Raw genomic sequence first — 15,703 nt, forward strand, 5'->3', positions numbered from 1 at the left:
AAAATACCTCATATGTGTATGTCAAGTGTTCGGTGGGCGCAGTAGAGGGCTCAGTAGGGAAGGAGCGACAGTGGGATTTTGGAGAGTGAGATTTCTGAAATGGTTTTTGGGGGGCATGTCACATTTAGTAAGCCCCTATGGTGCCAGAACAGCAAAAAAAAAAAACAAAAAAAAAAAAACACACATGGCATACCATTTTGGAAACTACACCCCTCAAGGAATGTAACGAGGGGTACAGGGAGCCTTAACACCTCACAGGTATTTCACGACTTTTTGTTAAAGTCGGATGTGTAAATGAAAAAAAACTTTTTTTTCACTAAAATGCTGTTTTTTCCCCAAATTTCTTCCCTATGTTACTGACCCTTTTACTGTCAATAACTTTTCCATAATGTATTCCAACCTGCTTAGCAGTGTTGAACATGGTTTATAGTACTCTTTTTTTTTTTTTTTTTTTGGAGACGATCATAAAGAAAACTTTAATGTCATGTTTTACAGTTTCCTACCACTGTATTATTAAATATGCACCGTGTGGTCTTCCAGAGATAATAAAAAGCTATAAATCCACCTCTAATCATTGTATCTATAAACACAGAGTTATTTCATTTTCAATAGCCTTGCTCCAATTCACTGTCATCTTCACCAGCCAGCGATCAAAAAATTCCACTGGACACCCGTCTCAACTGTTTTCAGCACATTTCGTATAGATCCAGTCTTTGTAGTTGGATTTTATCATTTTATGAAAAAATTGTATGACAGATTTTCATTCACATTAATCCAGCAGACCTGTGTGCTTTACACTGTTGTTTAAAGGAGATCTTCAGTGGTATATGGGGACTCTGCACTACCACTGCTCTCCGCGGCTAGTGCTTGTGTCGTTAACCGCATGCCGGTGTCTCTTCTCCTCCCAGAGCCGCAGAGTGTAGCGTCTGCAATAGCTTACATTGCTGATCCCCAATCACTGACTGAGGTAGGACACCACTGTGGCCAGTGATTGGTGGAGCGGCATTGTGATGTCACGTCTAAAGGGCTGAAAAGAAAAAATGTACTTATCTAATTCCCAGGCTGTTCAGTACTGTTCAGCAGGGACAGGGAACTGCCTGGATGGCAACTGATCAGGGGAACAGGCAGATGGCTATCACTTTTTAATTTATTGCCAGCTGGATGAAAAAAAATGTGGCACCAAATAACCTCTTTGTGGCCAACTTACATAGACGGCAATGGCAGATTTTAGCGGTGTAAATTACGCAATGTGCACTGTGCAGTGGATATCTTATTGGCAGCAACAGGATTGTGTGAAAATTCTGTAATGTAACCCTAATAACACTTTTTATTGCAGACTGAATATTTTCTTGCTGCTCTACAAAGTTATTGCTTCTGCTGGCTGGCAGGGCTGCTTTAAATCAATGATTTTTTTTTTTTTTTTGGTGTGGCCTTGGTGGATATTTTATCTCAGAAATATTTATTTAAAATTTGTGCCGAGGATTACTAGAGTTATTACCCAAAGCAACCAATCAAATTCCAGATTTTTAAAAAAGGCCTCTGAAAAATGAAAGCTGGAATCTAATTGCTATGGGTAACAGCACTACTTCCTCTGCACAAGTTTTGATATATCTCCCTCATAGTAATTTGGACAGTATTTGGTCGGTATTTTAATTCAATTATATTTTTTCTCTGTGTTGGTTTCATTTCTGATTTGAGCTAAAAATACTGACAAAATGTCGACCAAATTACTTCTTGATAACCCAACCTTAGGCCAGCTTCACGCAAGTATGATACAGATGCATTATATAGCTGCTAGTTCTGGTCTTCAGACCCATTGCCATGCTTGTACTTGTAGCCATAATACAGAAGCAAAAATATAACTGTTTTATGCCTATGTGAAACTGTCCTGGGATAAAGCCACATGGGTGGTGAGCTTTATACATGTAGTGGCCAATGGGTGTGTATTTTTGATGATAAATTGCGTGACCAATAGCCGCATGAAAGTATGGTTTTTACCTTTTGTGGTTGGTTGGTCAGGTGAATTTAGCTTCTGTATGGTCAGGAGCTGCTTTAGTTAACCTTTTTGCTGATCCTTATTAACATTGTTTGTGTTTACCTGCACATTACTAGAAGAATCTTGCATTAACCCTACCAAAACCTGTTTAGCAAACATATCTTTTTATTGATCATTGGTATAATGTCAAACTTTGGCAATAGTGACCCTCTGGTTAACGTAGCTCCCTCCATTGCAGCCTCTCTTTATGCAATGGTCTAATTTCATATGGGTCTGCACTGTTTATTGATATCTAACACAGTTTTATATTCAACATCCCTGTTCTCAGTAATCTCTTTCATCTTTGTAGCCCGGATCCCTTTTTTCTGTGATGACCAATTCTCTACTTTAGGCGATAGACTCATATCTTTCATGTATTTCTCCTTCATTACAAGTTCAAGATCACAGCTATCCAGACATTTACTTTTCATCAGTTTTTTTTCCATTTAATATCTTATATAAATTCATAACTTTAGCTTTAACCTGCAAACTTCACATGAATCAACAGACACTGATCCAAAAGAAGAACCTTCTCCAGCTTCTTGGCATATGCCACACTCTAAATTCTGGGCTTTCCTGCATGCTGCAGTTCATCTCTTCTTATCTCCTTCTAAGTCAGAAGCCATGTTAACTCCCTAGTGGGAGAAACCGTACAAACTCAGATCAGTTCTGCATATGTAATTACTAGGTGACTATGTTCGAGCCATTGAAATTAATGGGGGGGGGGTTGATACTGTATGCCACAGTGTATGTCAGCATACCATTTTTAGGATAGCTGTGACCTATAGCATAATTTTGGTGTAAACCAAGCATACTATAAAGGCATTGAATATAAATGGAAACTGGAATACCCAGAGTAAACCAATGCTAAGGCTGGGTTCTCATAAAGGTTTAGCCAAAACAAGAAATGTGCCAAAAGTCCAGGAATATTTTCATTATGGGTTTTTCTGTGTTTGTTCCAAAATACTACAAGAGCCCAGTAAAACAGTAAACACATACAGTAAACACACTCCTTGCAGATTTTGCCCTTAAATTAAAATCCAGAATTTCGGCACTACAAGGCATTGCTTGTGTTACATGCATACCTTGCCCAGCTCCAATGCTCTATAAATACTCCTTTTGGCCAGCCTGGCAGCTTTCCTTGTCTTAACAGCCCTGCACATTGCAAGGTCATTTGTCAATGAGTGATGTGCCTATCAGGGGGTGAGAGCACTGGACCAATAAGCTTGTTGCTGGTGCTTACACCAACCGAAGGCTGGAGATTTAAGTCTGCTCTGATTACAAACCTGTGCCGTGATAGAGGTATTTCCCTTCATTACCATTCCTTGTTCTGTGTATCCTGTTAACCTGACCTGTTTACCTGACCTCTGCTTGTGACCTGACTACTCTTTGCATGCTGATTTTGTACTATACCACAATCTAGGTTTAAACCATTGCCCGTCTTGACTTTGCCTTGGTTTTTGATTTTGTACTATGCTGCCCTCTACGTTTCTAAATGGGCAGCTCACTGCATCACTTTTATTCTCATAGAAAACAAATCCCTCAATCTTATTGTGCTATGAAGAATCCCTATAAACTATCACATCTAGTCATAGTGTCATGTCTTCCATTACATGACTGCTTTTGAGAGCAGTGGGCTACAGCCTATGACCACAAGTACAATGGCGCAGCAGAACTTCTGTGTCTTTGTAGAAAAGACAATTGTTCAAGGGCCTTTTTAGAAGTACGATGGCTCTACTGAAAACCACCAGTGTATTTGCAGATTTTGGGAATGATGTGATGAATTGTTAAAATGAAAGGGCGCAGTAGCAAAGCCAGTGACCTGGGTTCCCCAAAGATAAGTGTCATAATGCACCTAATTAGGAGTAGATGAAATTGGAAGTATACAATCGGAGCAGAATTATGCGGTACCTTTATTCACAAGAGAGAAATGACCTTCAAATGACCTGCATGATGAGCACGTCCAGTGCAACTGTGTGCATCCAAACCATCACTGTAGGAAGCACGAGCGAACAGAAAAGAGACTTAATATTTCACACAGATATTTTTTCTTCCTTTTGCCATTTTCTTTCATTTTTCACTGTCCTTCTTTGCTGTGCTTTGAAAAAAAAAGTCTCGTCTGTGCCTTTGATTTAGTTTTAAAGAATATACAGCAGCATTTAATTAAAAGTACCCAGGCCAAAGTGAGATTAATTATCTCCCTGCCCCCGGAGGCTCTTCTTTGTGTACCTTGGAAAGAGGTTTTCTTTTCTTTTTTTAATGTGGTCTCAGAGATTTCTCTAGACAACAATTGAAAGTTCACCAAGGAAAGGCAGAAACATAATTCATTTGTAGAGGGAACGGGATACAGGGCCCACTGCCAGAGGAGGTGGCGACCACACAAAATATCCTTTGAACAAAATAAATCATTTAAAACAGAGGTATGGGGTATTTCTTTGTTTTTTTATCCTTTCATATTGACATAGTTTTGCATTTCAAACATTTATAGTCCGCACGATTGGTATCTGTACATAAGAGCACGCTTACTGACAATAAGGAGCTCCCACTACCTGCTGATAATTAGAGCAATTCTGATGTAAGTTATCACTATGCATAGTTAGTAATACATCATTTAACCCCTTAAGGACCAAGCGTTTTTCTGTTTTTGCACTTTCGTTTTTTCCTCCTTACATTTTAAAAATCATAACCCTTTCAATTTTGCACCTAAAAAAAATATGAGGGCTTTTTTTGTGCCACCAATTCTACTTTGTAATGACATCAGTTATTTTACCCCAAAAAAATCTACGGCAAAATAGAAAAATAAATCATTGTATGACAAAATTTAAGAAAAAAACCCATTTTGTAAATTTTCGTTCCTACGAAGTACATTTTTCGGTAAAAATTACACCTTCTGTTTATTCAGTAGGTCCATACGATTAAAATAATACCCTACTTATATAGATTTGATTTTGTCGTATTTCTGGAAAAAATCCTAACTACATGCACAACAATTAATACATTTAAAGGGGTACTCCGCCCCTAGACATCTTATCCCCTATGCTTTGGATAGGGGATAAGATGTCTAGGGGTGGAGAACCCCTTTAAAATTGCCCTCTCCTGACCCCTATAACTTTTTTTTTCTCATATTTTGTGCCATGATCTGAAATTTTTATTGGTACCATTTTTGTTTTAATCAGACTTTTTGATTGCTTGTTATTCATTTTTTATAGTATAAAAAGTTACCAAAATACGCTATTTTGGACTTTGGAATTTTTTCTAACAATATATTTTTATAGTTTGGACATCTATGCACATGGCGATACCACATATGTTTATTTTTATTATGTTTATATATTTTTATAAGGAATGGGTTAAAGTGTTTTTTTACTTTTTCTAAACTTTTTTTTTACACTTTTGGTCCCCTTAGGAAACTTTTAGGAGGAATCATTTGATTCCTCATAAAGATCAATGTGGTTCCATAAAACCACATTGATCTGTGTGCTCTGCGCTCAATTGATAAAGCCTGATCCTGCCAGGCTTTATCATTCTCAGCGCAGGCAGGAGCCGGCATGGAAGGAAAGGTAAGCCCTCAGGCTACCTCAGCAGTGGATTGTGGGGGGGGGGGGCGATCCACCCCACTGGACCACCAGGGATGGGATAAAAACACCTTTAGAAACCACTGTCAGCTTTGACAGTGGCGATCTAAAGGGTTAATAGCCGGACTCGGTTATCGCCACAAGACGGTTATTAACGCCAGCCCCCAGCTACAGGAATCAGCTGGGGGCTGGCCGGACCGACATGAGCAAAGAGGCAGGAGCCCGCGTCATAACCCGTTAACGGCACATGGATGAGTATAGATGTCCATGGTCATTAACAGGTTAATTCACTTTTATATATTACAGCATTCACTGTGTGGGATCAATAACAATATATTATAAGTCTGGCATAGGTGAACTCAGCATAAATCTCGATGCAACTAATGCCATAACTGATGACAGCATGCAACAGTTGTCACTAATTGTTAAGCATCCGGTGTTCATTGTTTATGAATGCCAGACAGGGGGTGCAAGCGGTGTTCCCCTGTCCGGTGCTGTCCAGCGAGTCCAACAATCCTGCGTTCAAATTGAGATGCCAGATAATTGTGAACTGTCCCATTCAAATAAATGGGATCAGTTCTAGCATCAGTTTCCCTCCAATGCTTTTTAGCAGGCAAAAGATGACTGAGGCCTGACATATGTGAATGAGCCCTAATAGTTCTGCTATTTCTAAATACAGTAGAGCAATACCAAATATGTCCCCCCCCCAAAAAAAAGCCTCCCTATATAATTTTACTATACTTTATCACCTATACAAGTTACTGTTATACATATGTATTGCAGTGAACTGTCAGCTCTGTGATCTACTACCATAGCCTGCCATAGTCAGGCTGTAATAGTGGAATTGTCATGGCAACCACAGAGGCCTCTGGAAGGTCTCTGCGCCCACAACAGACGACTCCCGGCTATCATACTGCAGGAGAGCTGATCAGACCCTGGATAGTCCCTTCATGTTGCTTCTAACCATCTGGATACTGCAGTCAGGGTTAGATAACCATCATCGGAGGTTGCATTAGACCTTCACTTCTCCCCCGCCTGTAACCAACGCTCACATGACCGGACTGCAATAAAGACCTGAATGGTGAGTGCGGCCTTTGCTTGTTCTTTGTTCCCGCATGCTTTATACTCAATACTGACCTTGGCTGTGAGATGCACAAAGTAGAGAACTTATTCCATACCAGTAATAGCACATCAAAATAAATATCAAAAATATGTTACCATGCAGAACCTCACAGTCATAGTTCCATAGGATACTGCTTTTACATACAATTATGTGCAGGAGGCCTACAGTGATCTTTGCCCCGATGTCTATAGTGCAAATAGTGCAGCTACACCATGCATTGTGCTGTGTAAGACATAATAGAGAGGTTGTATCCTGCCCATCAGTTGAGAAATATAGAGATAACAGTAACTAGTGCTCAAGATCTGAATATAAAGCAATATATTATTAAGATAATGAAAAGGATATATTTGTCAACATTACACAATGCTTCCCCCAGCAGGGCCCTTGCTGGTAGGAGGTAATCAATTTATACAAATAGATAGGATAAGATAAATGGTATAAAATGCTAAATAATAATAAGGCTATATGATAAAATTAGTTAACAGATTTAAATGTTCATCCCCAAATTACCTGCAATGTTTCCCTGATTGAAGTAGTAGTATAACAATAGCAAGTCTGTATAATAAGTCTATGAAGAACGTAGGTGGTGCAGCGTACAGCTCACCCAATTGTTGTTCTCCTGGTTCTTGCAGCCCGGTATGCAATGTGCAGATTATCGGTGGAGACCTAGTTGTATCAGCGCGGACCTCCTGGTTCTTGCAGCTGGATAAGCAATGTTACAGTTACCGGTGCAGACCTAGTGTCAGAAGTGTGGGGCTGAGCAAAGAGCGATAATGATGATGATATGCCGGTGATGTCGCTCCTCTCCAGTGATCGTGCGTGCCTCCTGGTTCTTGCACTCACTAGTAGGTAGCATGCAGACCTGAATGTATGCAGAGATGCCTGTAGTGATATTACAGATGCCAGTTGGAGATTGTGCTGGTTTGTGGTAGCAGTGAAAGAAAAATGTAGAATTTTTTTTTATTTTTTTGTCCTCGTGGCAGGGAAGTGCAGGAACAGGGATTTGAAATCAAATGGTATATAGCATAAGCTTAGTATGCTGATATTTAGACACATTTCGATCCCTCCTTAGGGACCTTTCTCAGTAAATAGGCAAGCAGTATAAACTGCTTTTAGAGATATCTATGGTAAGCACTGTTATAGCACCTGTGGCATAAAATTTCGATTCATTTTCAAGAAAGGTGTAGCACATATGTCAAAATTTGGCACCGTCGTATTGAAATGGCCCTGATTCTGCTAGTAAAGGATAAGGGTGAGGCTAGGTTTTGGGTGGCATTTATAATGGCAGATGCAAATTTCACAGCTCACCTTAAAAAATATTTTCAGTACACAATGACATCAGCAGAGTCTTTCCACAGGAGGACACTAACTACTTAAATACAGTCCAAATTTTTGGGTCAGATGGTCATCACCGGAACAGTAGCCCAGATTGAACTGTGTACAATCCTCAGCTATTTACAGTCACTTTAGTATCGGGGGTATTCCAGGATTTTTTTTATTTGAATATGCTACAGGGGCTGTGAAGTTAGTGTAGTTCATAATATTGTGTCTGTTCCTGTGTTTCATGGATGGTCTCACAAGTCTTATGTGATCTTTGCCCAGATGTCTATTTTTAGCAGCATACAAAATTAGTGTCGTCTAAGGTTTACCCAGGTTGTAGTGTGGCCCGAGACATATCATCACTACTTAGGTGTTGAAACGGAGCCTGTCTGCTTCAATAGGTAGAGTGACAACTGGATGCGGAAAAGATCATTCTCCACAGAGCTGCAGGGAATTGTCCCAGGTGTGTAAGATTCTGGGACTTGCAGTTGGAGGGAGGGAACTCCAACAGGAAATGGCCATTCCATGTAAAGAAAGAAAGCAGCATTATGGTGGACTCACAAAACAGCCATTTAGCCCCAAGACAAGCATGGATCCCTAATAAGAGTGTCCATTACGGTCTGGCAGTTAAGTATTAAAATCACCCTATGGTGAATAACCCCTTTTATGCTTTTGAGGCATTGGTCTGGCCTCCACTAGGTCTGGTAGAATGTTACTTACCATCCCACTTTTGCCCATTCTTAGTAAATATCTTTACCCAAAATAAGGAGTGAAACTAGCACAGGTAAAAACTAAAGTGAAAAAATTGCACCTTTTTTCTGTGTTTTGGGTAAAACTACTTACCAAATATGGAACTACAAATAAATGAAGGCTAAGACTGGCTTCACATGGTGTATTATGGACACTTATACTCATCCATATAATGGCCACAAGTCCCAACCTGACCATGTTTCTTATGAGTCGAGCTTGTCAGTATGGGTCATCATATTTGTGGTCAGCCTGGGACTTGCTGCCACAATTAAACAGTGCGCAGGCTTATTAGGTCCTAATAGTAAGTGATACACTACCCACAAGAGTGATTTTAATCTTTATTTGTTCTTTACATTATATTTTTATCCGCTGTACTATTAAAAGTTAGTTTTTATAAGGAGAGGGATACATAAGGATTTCAGTGCCTTTTGGGGACAAATTGTTGTGTTGTATCTAGTTCTACCCTTCCTCATTTCCGAGCAGCAATTGTGTGTAGCTCACATTAGGTGTTTTGGAGCCACTCCTGGTTTGAGCTTACAAATACTGAGCCAAATACTGCCAAAAAATAAACAAATAAGAAAACAACTTACCTTTTTGTAAACCACAAAATCTAACTAATTAGCTTTGTAGTTGGCTTATATACATTAGAATTTCCAGTATTTCTAGTGTGAACTATAGTATTGTTAATAGACGAGAGGTTCATGGATTCTCACAATGGTAAAAAAAAAAAAACTACAATAATTTTATAGTCACATTCTTAAACATTAAGAATAGGGGTAATATTATAATATCCATGCTGTAATATCTTTCCATCTTCTGTTTCTATAGCTTTTCAATAGAAAGTTCAGGAAAGGGGAGAATTCAAAAAATGTTCCATAGTATTTCTGAGAGACTCATTTTGTTCTGTTTTCTTTCTTTGATTTTAATAATTTATTGTGTGGACATTCATCTTATTTTCTGCACTTCTTGACTTATAACCTCTATCGAATCAGGGTGAACTTTCTTGAAAAAGTCCACACACCCACAGTGCCTACTTGCATGTACAATCCTGTTCAAACAATGCATTGCTGAATAAAGGATGGAAACTGTAGAATAGTCTCTGCTTGTCTGTGACATACTGTATATTGTGACAGCAAGTAAAACAAGTAGCATCTCATATAATCCCTGTATTTCTGTTTTTTATGTATCCAATATATTCAGAATGTATACGTATACAGTGACAAGTCCAATGTAAAGTCAATGAACACTATAGGTCTGCAACCTATAGCTTTCCATCTGCTGTGAAGCTGTTATGCTCAGCTTGTAGCTACCTAAACCTGTTAGGAATCTAGATAGCTATAGTACATTCATAAATGTTTGGGGTCCCCAAGGTGTAAACCACTGTAGGCCTCCTGCACATTATTGTATGGAAAAGCGGTATCCTATGGAACTATAGTTGTGAGGTTCTGCATGGTAACATATTTGTGATATTTATTTTGATGTGCTGTTACTGGTACGGAATAAGTTCTCTACTTTGTGCAGTTCACAGCCATGGTCAGTATTGAGTATAAAGCAACCTCCGATGATGGTTATCTAACCCTGACTGCAGTATCCAGATGGTTAGACGCAATGTCAAGGGACTATCCAGGGTCTGATCAGCTTTTCTGCAGTATGGTAGCCGGGAGTCGGCTGTTGTGGCAGCCAGAGACCTTCCAGAGGCCTCTGTGGTTGAAATGACAATTCCACTATTACAGCCTGACTATGGCAGGCTATAGTAGTAGATCACAGAGCTGACAGTTCACTGCAATACATATGTATAACAGTAACTTGTATAGGTGATAAAGTATAGTAAAGTTCTATAGGGAGTCTTTTTTTTAAAGGAACATATTTGGTATTGCTATATTTAGAAATGTCAGAACTATTAGGGCTCATTCACATATGTCAGGCCTCAGTCATCTTTTCCCTCTGTTGCCTGCTAAAAAGCATCAGAAAGAAACTGATGCTAGAACTGATCCGATTTATTTGAATGGGACAGTTCACAATCATCCGGCATCTCAATTTGAACGCAGGATGTTTGGACTTGCCGGACAACACCGGAAGGGAACGCAGCATGCCCCCCCTGTCTAGCGTTCATAAACAATGAACGCGGGATGCTAAGCCACTAGTGACAACTGTTGCATGCTGTCGTCGGTTATGGCATCAGTTGCGTCAGTTGCGTGCCAGACATCTGTGAACCCAGCCTTACAATATATTGTTATTTAACCCACACAGTGAATGCTGTAAATATGAATAAATATTGTTCGAAATGGCATACACAAAGCCCCATAGATGGAAGCATAAAAAACTATTATATTAAGTTTTATAATTATTTTTTAAAGACCTCTGAGCAATTAGCAAAATTGCTTTTTTTTTTTTTTTTTTTACTTTCACCCCACAAATAATACAATTTTGGTTTTGCAGTAAGTTTCATGGTAATGTGAAGGGTGTCAAAAATTGGTTAGGTTGTTAATGGGTTACATTATTATAGGGACAAATAGTTGTTTTTCTTCATATTATGGCACAGGAAGTGTGTTCAAAACAATGCCTGTAGAGGCATATGGCAGCATATGAAGGTGCAAAAACCATGTAAGAACATTGCTTCCAACTTAAAGGGGTTATCCAGGAAAAAAAAAATATGTATGAACTGGCTCCAGAAAGTTAAACAGATTTGTAAATTACTTCTATTAAAAAATCTTAATCCTTTCAGTACTTATGAGCTGCTGAAATTGAGTTGTTCTTTTCTGTCTAAGTGCTCTCTGATGACACCTGTCTCGGGAACCACCCAGTTTAGAAGCAAATCCCCATAGCAAACCTCTTCTACTCTGTGCAGTTCCCGAGACAAGCAGAGATGTCAGCAGAAAGCACTGTTGCCAGACAGAAAACAACAACTCAACTTTAGCAGCTGATAATTATTGAAAGGATTAAGATTTTTTAATAGAAATAATTTACAAATCTGTTTAACTTCTGGAGCCAGTTGATATAACAAAAAAAGTTTTTTTTCCTGGAATACCCCTTTAAATCATGTATGGAGTTGTGTGCATGAATTCAATTTTTTTTTAAATCCAAGCAGTAGTCACTAATGTACTGTAAAAAAAAAAAAAAATACTGTCACTTCTTTTTCGATGTTCACAAAATGTAGACTTTTTAAAGTTTTCTCTTATCAAGTATTTCAATAGCCCATTTTACCTGATTTTACACGGCATGTTCCCACAGTTATTACAATAAAAACTTGTCCAGACAGTATTTTACACTGTCAAATTGCAGCACAGTGGTTTTCTTTATTGTGGATCTCTGCAAATGTTCAGTAAAGTAGAATAATTCATGTTTTGGTCAATCAGAGTTTCAGAATACTGTGTAGACAGAGTACTGGACTCCATGAGAATTATTTTCTCAGAGAAGTCTGGGATTTATCAATATAACCATCCCCTTGTATAGTTTACGTTTGGGGAGCAAGGAAATACATTTTTCAGTAATGCAGCAGGGGTGTTTTTATGCAATGAATAAAAAGTTTGATTTCTCTTTTGTAAGGTTTTACCTAAACAAAGCAATACAAACAAACAAGCATATGCCAGAAAAAGGTATGAAGACAGGTGTTTACCTTCATTTAAAGATGACCTTGGGATGGCCTCTAAAATACTAACCCACTGACCCTTCATAATATGCCCTATGTCTTATTTCCATTTGTTTCTAACAGGGACAGGGTGACTAATACAGACATTTGTAGGAAAAACCACCCTACAGTGAATTCTTCTAGAACCAATAAGTCAATTATCTCTTAGCCCTGAAGCTGTGGAAGCTATTTACGTAGTGGCTAATTAGCGGAAGCGCAAATAATAACCGCATTCGGTTTGGCAGAGAAGCACCAAAATTGTGGTAAAAATTGTGTTTTACTGTAGTTATGGAAATTACTGTAAAATTCTAAGTTTTTTCATCATTTTCTGCAATATTTGGAAAAAATGCTTTACATAATTTGTTGCAGTACCACTAATTAGCCGTAACATGTGAACACAGACTATACCTGCATGTTTACCCTATTTAGTTTGATTGGATGATTGGAAAGTCCCAGTTTTCCCTTTAAACATGGAGTCCATTTATGATCTGATCCTGGCTGCGTGATCAATAATTTAAATTAAAAACCTGAATGTTTGACCTTAGCCTAATTGCTCATTCATCTTTAATGATTCATGGGAAAGAGGCCCATTATGGCTCAAATACTGCTAATAAATAAAACTCCTCCAGCTAGCAACTTCTGAAGATGCTGAAGAAACAGTAGACTTTCAAACCAGGCACATAACCTGGTTATGGCTTCCGGTACTCAGATATCCCTAGGACTTATGGTAGAGCAGAATAGTTAGACCAGCAGTCATACAAGAAAACCATACAGAAAAATATTGATCCTCAGGGATCCGTTAAGAGATGAACAAAGGCGCTCACTGGCTGGAGTGTGAATCAGAAAACAAGTTCTTCTGTTGTCAGCAGAAATTCCCTTCGAACATTCACAGCTCTAACCGCAGAACTTCCCGTACAGTCTCCAAGACTGTGTGGACAGAACCTAAAAATTAAACTACTTTTCCTATGTCCTTTTAGGACTTATAGTTGTCATTAACTCCTTAAGGACCAAGCCCATTTTGACCTTAAGGACCAGGCCAATTTTATTTTTGCATTTTTGTTTTTTCCTCCTCGTCTTCTAAAAATTGTAACTCTTTTATATTTTCATCCACAGACTAGTATGAGGGCTTGTTTTTTGTGTGACCAGTTGTCCTGCATAATAAAATCACAAATTTTACCATAATATGTATGTATGGCGCAACCAAAAAAATACTATTTGTGTGGGGAAATTAAAAAGAAATCCGCAATTTAGCAAATTTTGGAAGGTTTCGTTTTCACGGCGTACAATTTACAGTAAAAATGACGTGTCTTCTTTATTCCGTGGGTCAATACAATTAAAATTATACCCATGATTATATACTTTTCTATTATTGTTGTGCTTAAAAATAAAAACCACATTAGTATGTTTAAAATCCTTCTAAAATCCTTCTATTTTTCCTTTTTCTCTATTAGCAGCAGTATGAGGGCTCACTTTTTGCGCCATGATCTGTACTTTTAATTGATACCTTATTTGTGGTTATAAAACTTTTATTAATGTTTTTATTCATTTCTTTTAAATAAAATGTTGCAATTTTGCTTTTTTATTTTTATGTTCACGCCATTCACCGTACTCGATCAATAACATTATATTTTAATAGTTTCGACATTTACACACGCGGTGATACTAAATATGTGTACTAATTAATTTTTTTTACACTCTATGGGGTTAAAATGGGGAAAAATGACATTTTACATTTTTATTGGGGGAGGGGATTTTTCAATTTTTTAAAACTTTTTTTTAAAACTTTTTTTACTTTCATTTTTACACTTTAATAGTCCCCATAGTGGACTATCTATAGCAATCATTTGATTGCTAATACTGTTCAGTGCTATGTATAGAACATAGCACTGATCAGTATTATCGGTGATCTTCTGCTCTGGTCTGCTTGATATCAGACTAGAGTAGAAGACCCCGGGAGATGGCCGGAGCAAGGTGAGGGGACCTCCGGCTACCATGCTGGATGATCGGATCGCCGCGGCAGCGCTGCGGGCGATCCGATCATCCATTGAAAGTACCGCACTGCCGCAGATGCCGTGATCTGTATTGATCACGCCATCTGAGGGGTTAATGGCGGACATCCGCGTGATTGTGGGTGTCCGCCATTACCGGCGGGTCCCTGGCTGCTGATAGCTGCCGGGACCTGCCGCGCATGACGTGTGTACCCGCACAGTGCCCGCAGTCATGGCACGCAGTAAATGTACGTCATGGTGCATTAAGTACCACGTCTTCATGTTTTTACCACAAGACAGTGTTTACCTAAATAGCTGCCATGTAATACCACATTTATTACTACATGTAATACTATATGTAGCACTACATTTTCCTACCTAGCCATAGCTCCTCCCACCAAAATCAGACATTTTTCCGGACTGCTAGGCTTAGGACCAGCATGTCAGCTGATTGTCCCAACCACATTTTGACAGAGATAGTCTCTGCTTACAAAACCCCATTAACCCCTTAACGACATTTTTGTCACATTTTATTCTGAAGAAATTAATAAAAAAAAAATATAAAAAGTAAAACCTAAGTAAAAGTGGTACTGATAAAAACTACAGATCACGACGCAAAAAATGAGCCCTCATACTGCTCTGTATACGGAAAAATTTGAAGGTTATGGGTGGTCAAAACTGGTCAATTTCAAACATACTAATTTTGTTAACATAGACTCCATTTATGTATCATGGGTATCATTTTAATCATATTTACCCACAGAATAAAGAAAACATGTCATTTTTACCATAAAGTGTACACCGTGAAATCGAAACCTTCCAAAATTAGCTAAATTGCGTTTTTCTTTTCAATTTTCCCACATGAAAAATATTATATTTGGCTGTGCGGTACATTTTATGGTAAAATAAGTGATGTCAATACAAAGTAAAATTGGTGACACAAAAAACATGCCCTCATATGGGTCTGTGGATGGAAATATAAGAGTTATGATTTTTAGAAGGCGAGGAGGAAAAAACGAAATTGCAAAAATAAAATTGGCCTGGTCCTTAAGGGCAAAATGGGCCTGGTCCTTAAGGGGATAAAGAAAAATTTTGTTTTACAACAAAACAGTTACCCTATGGACACACCGAACCTGATAAACATAAACAGCATTAATCTTAGTTCAACCACAATGATCCAGCATTTATCCAGTGGAAATGAATACCCCATTAGGACAATGGAAATAATAATTAAAATCCCTTTTTAATGGGAACCTCTGATCCCTTTAATTTTACCCAAACTGT

This window comes from Hyla sarda, chromosome 10 (genome assembly GCF_029499605.1).
Source record: "Hyla sarda isolate aHylSar1 chromosome 10, aHylSar1.hap1, whole genome shotgun sequence".
NCBI lineage: Eukaryota > Metazoa > Chordata > Amphibia > Anura > Hylidae > Hyla > Hyla sarda.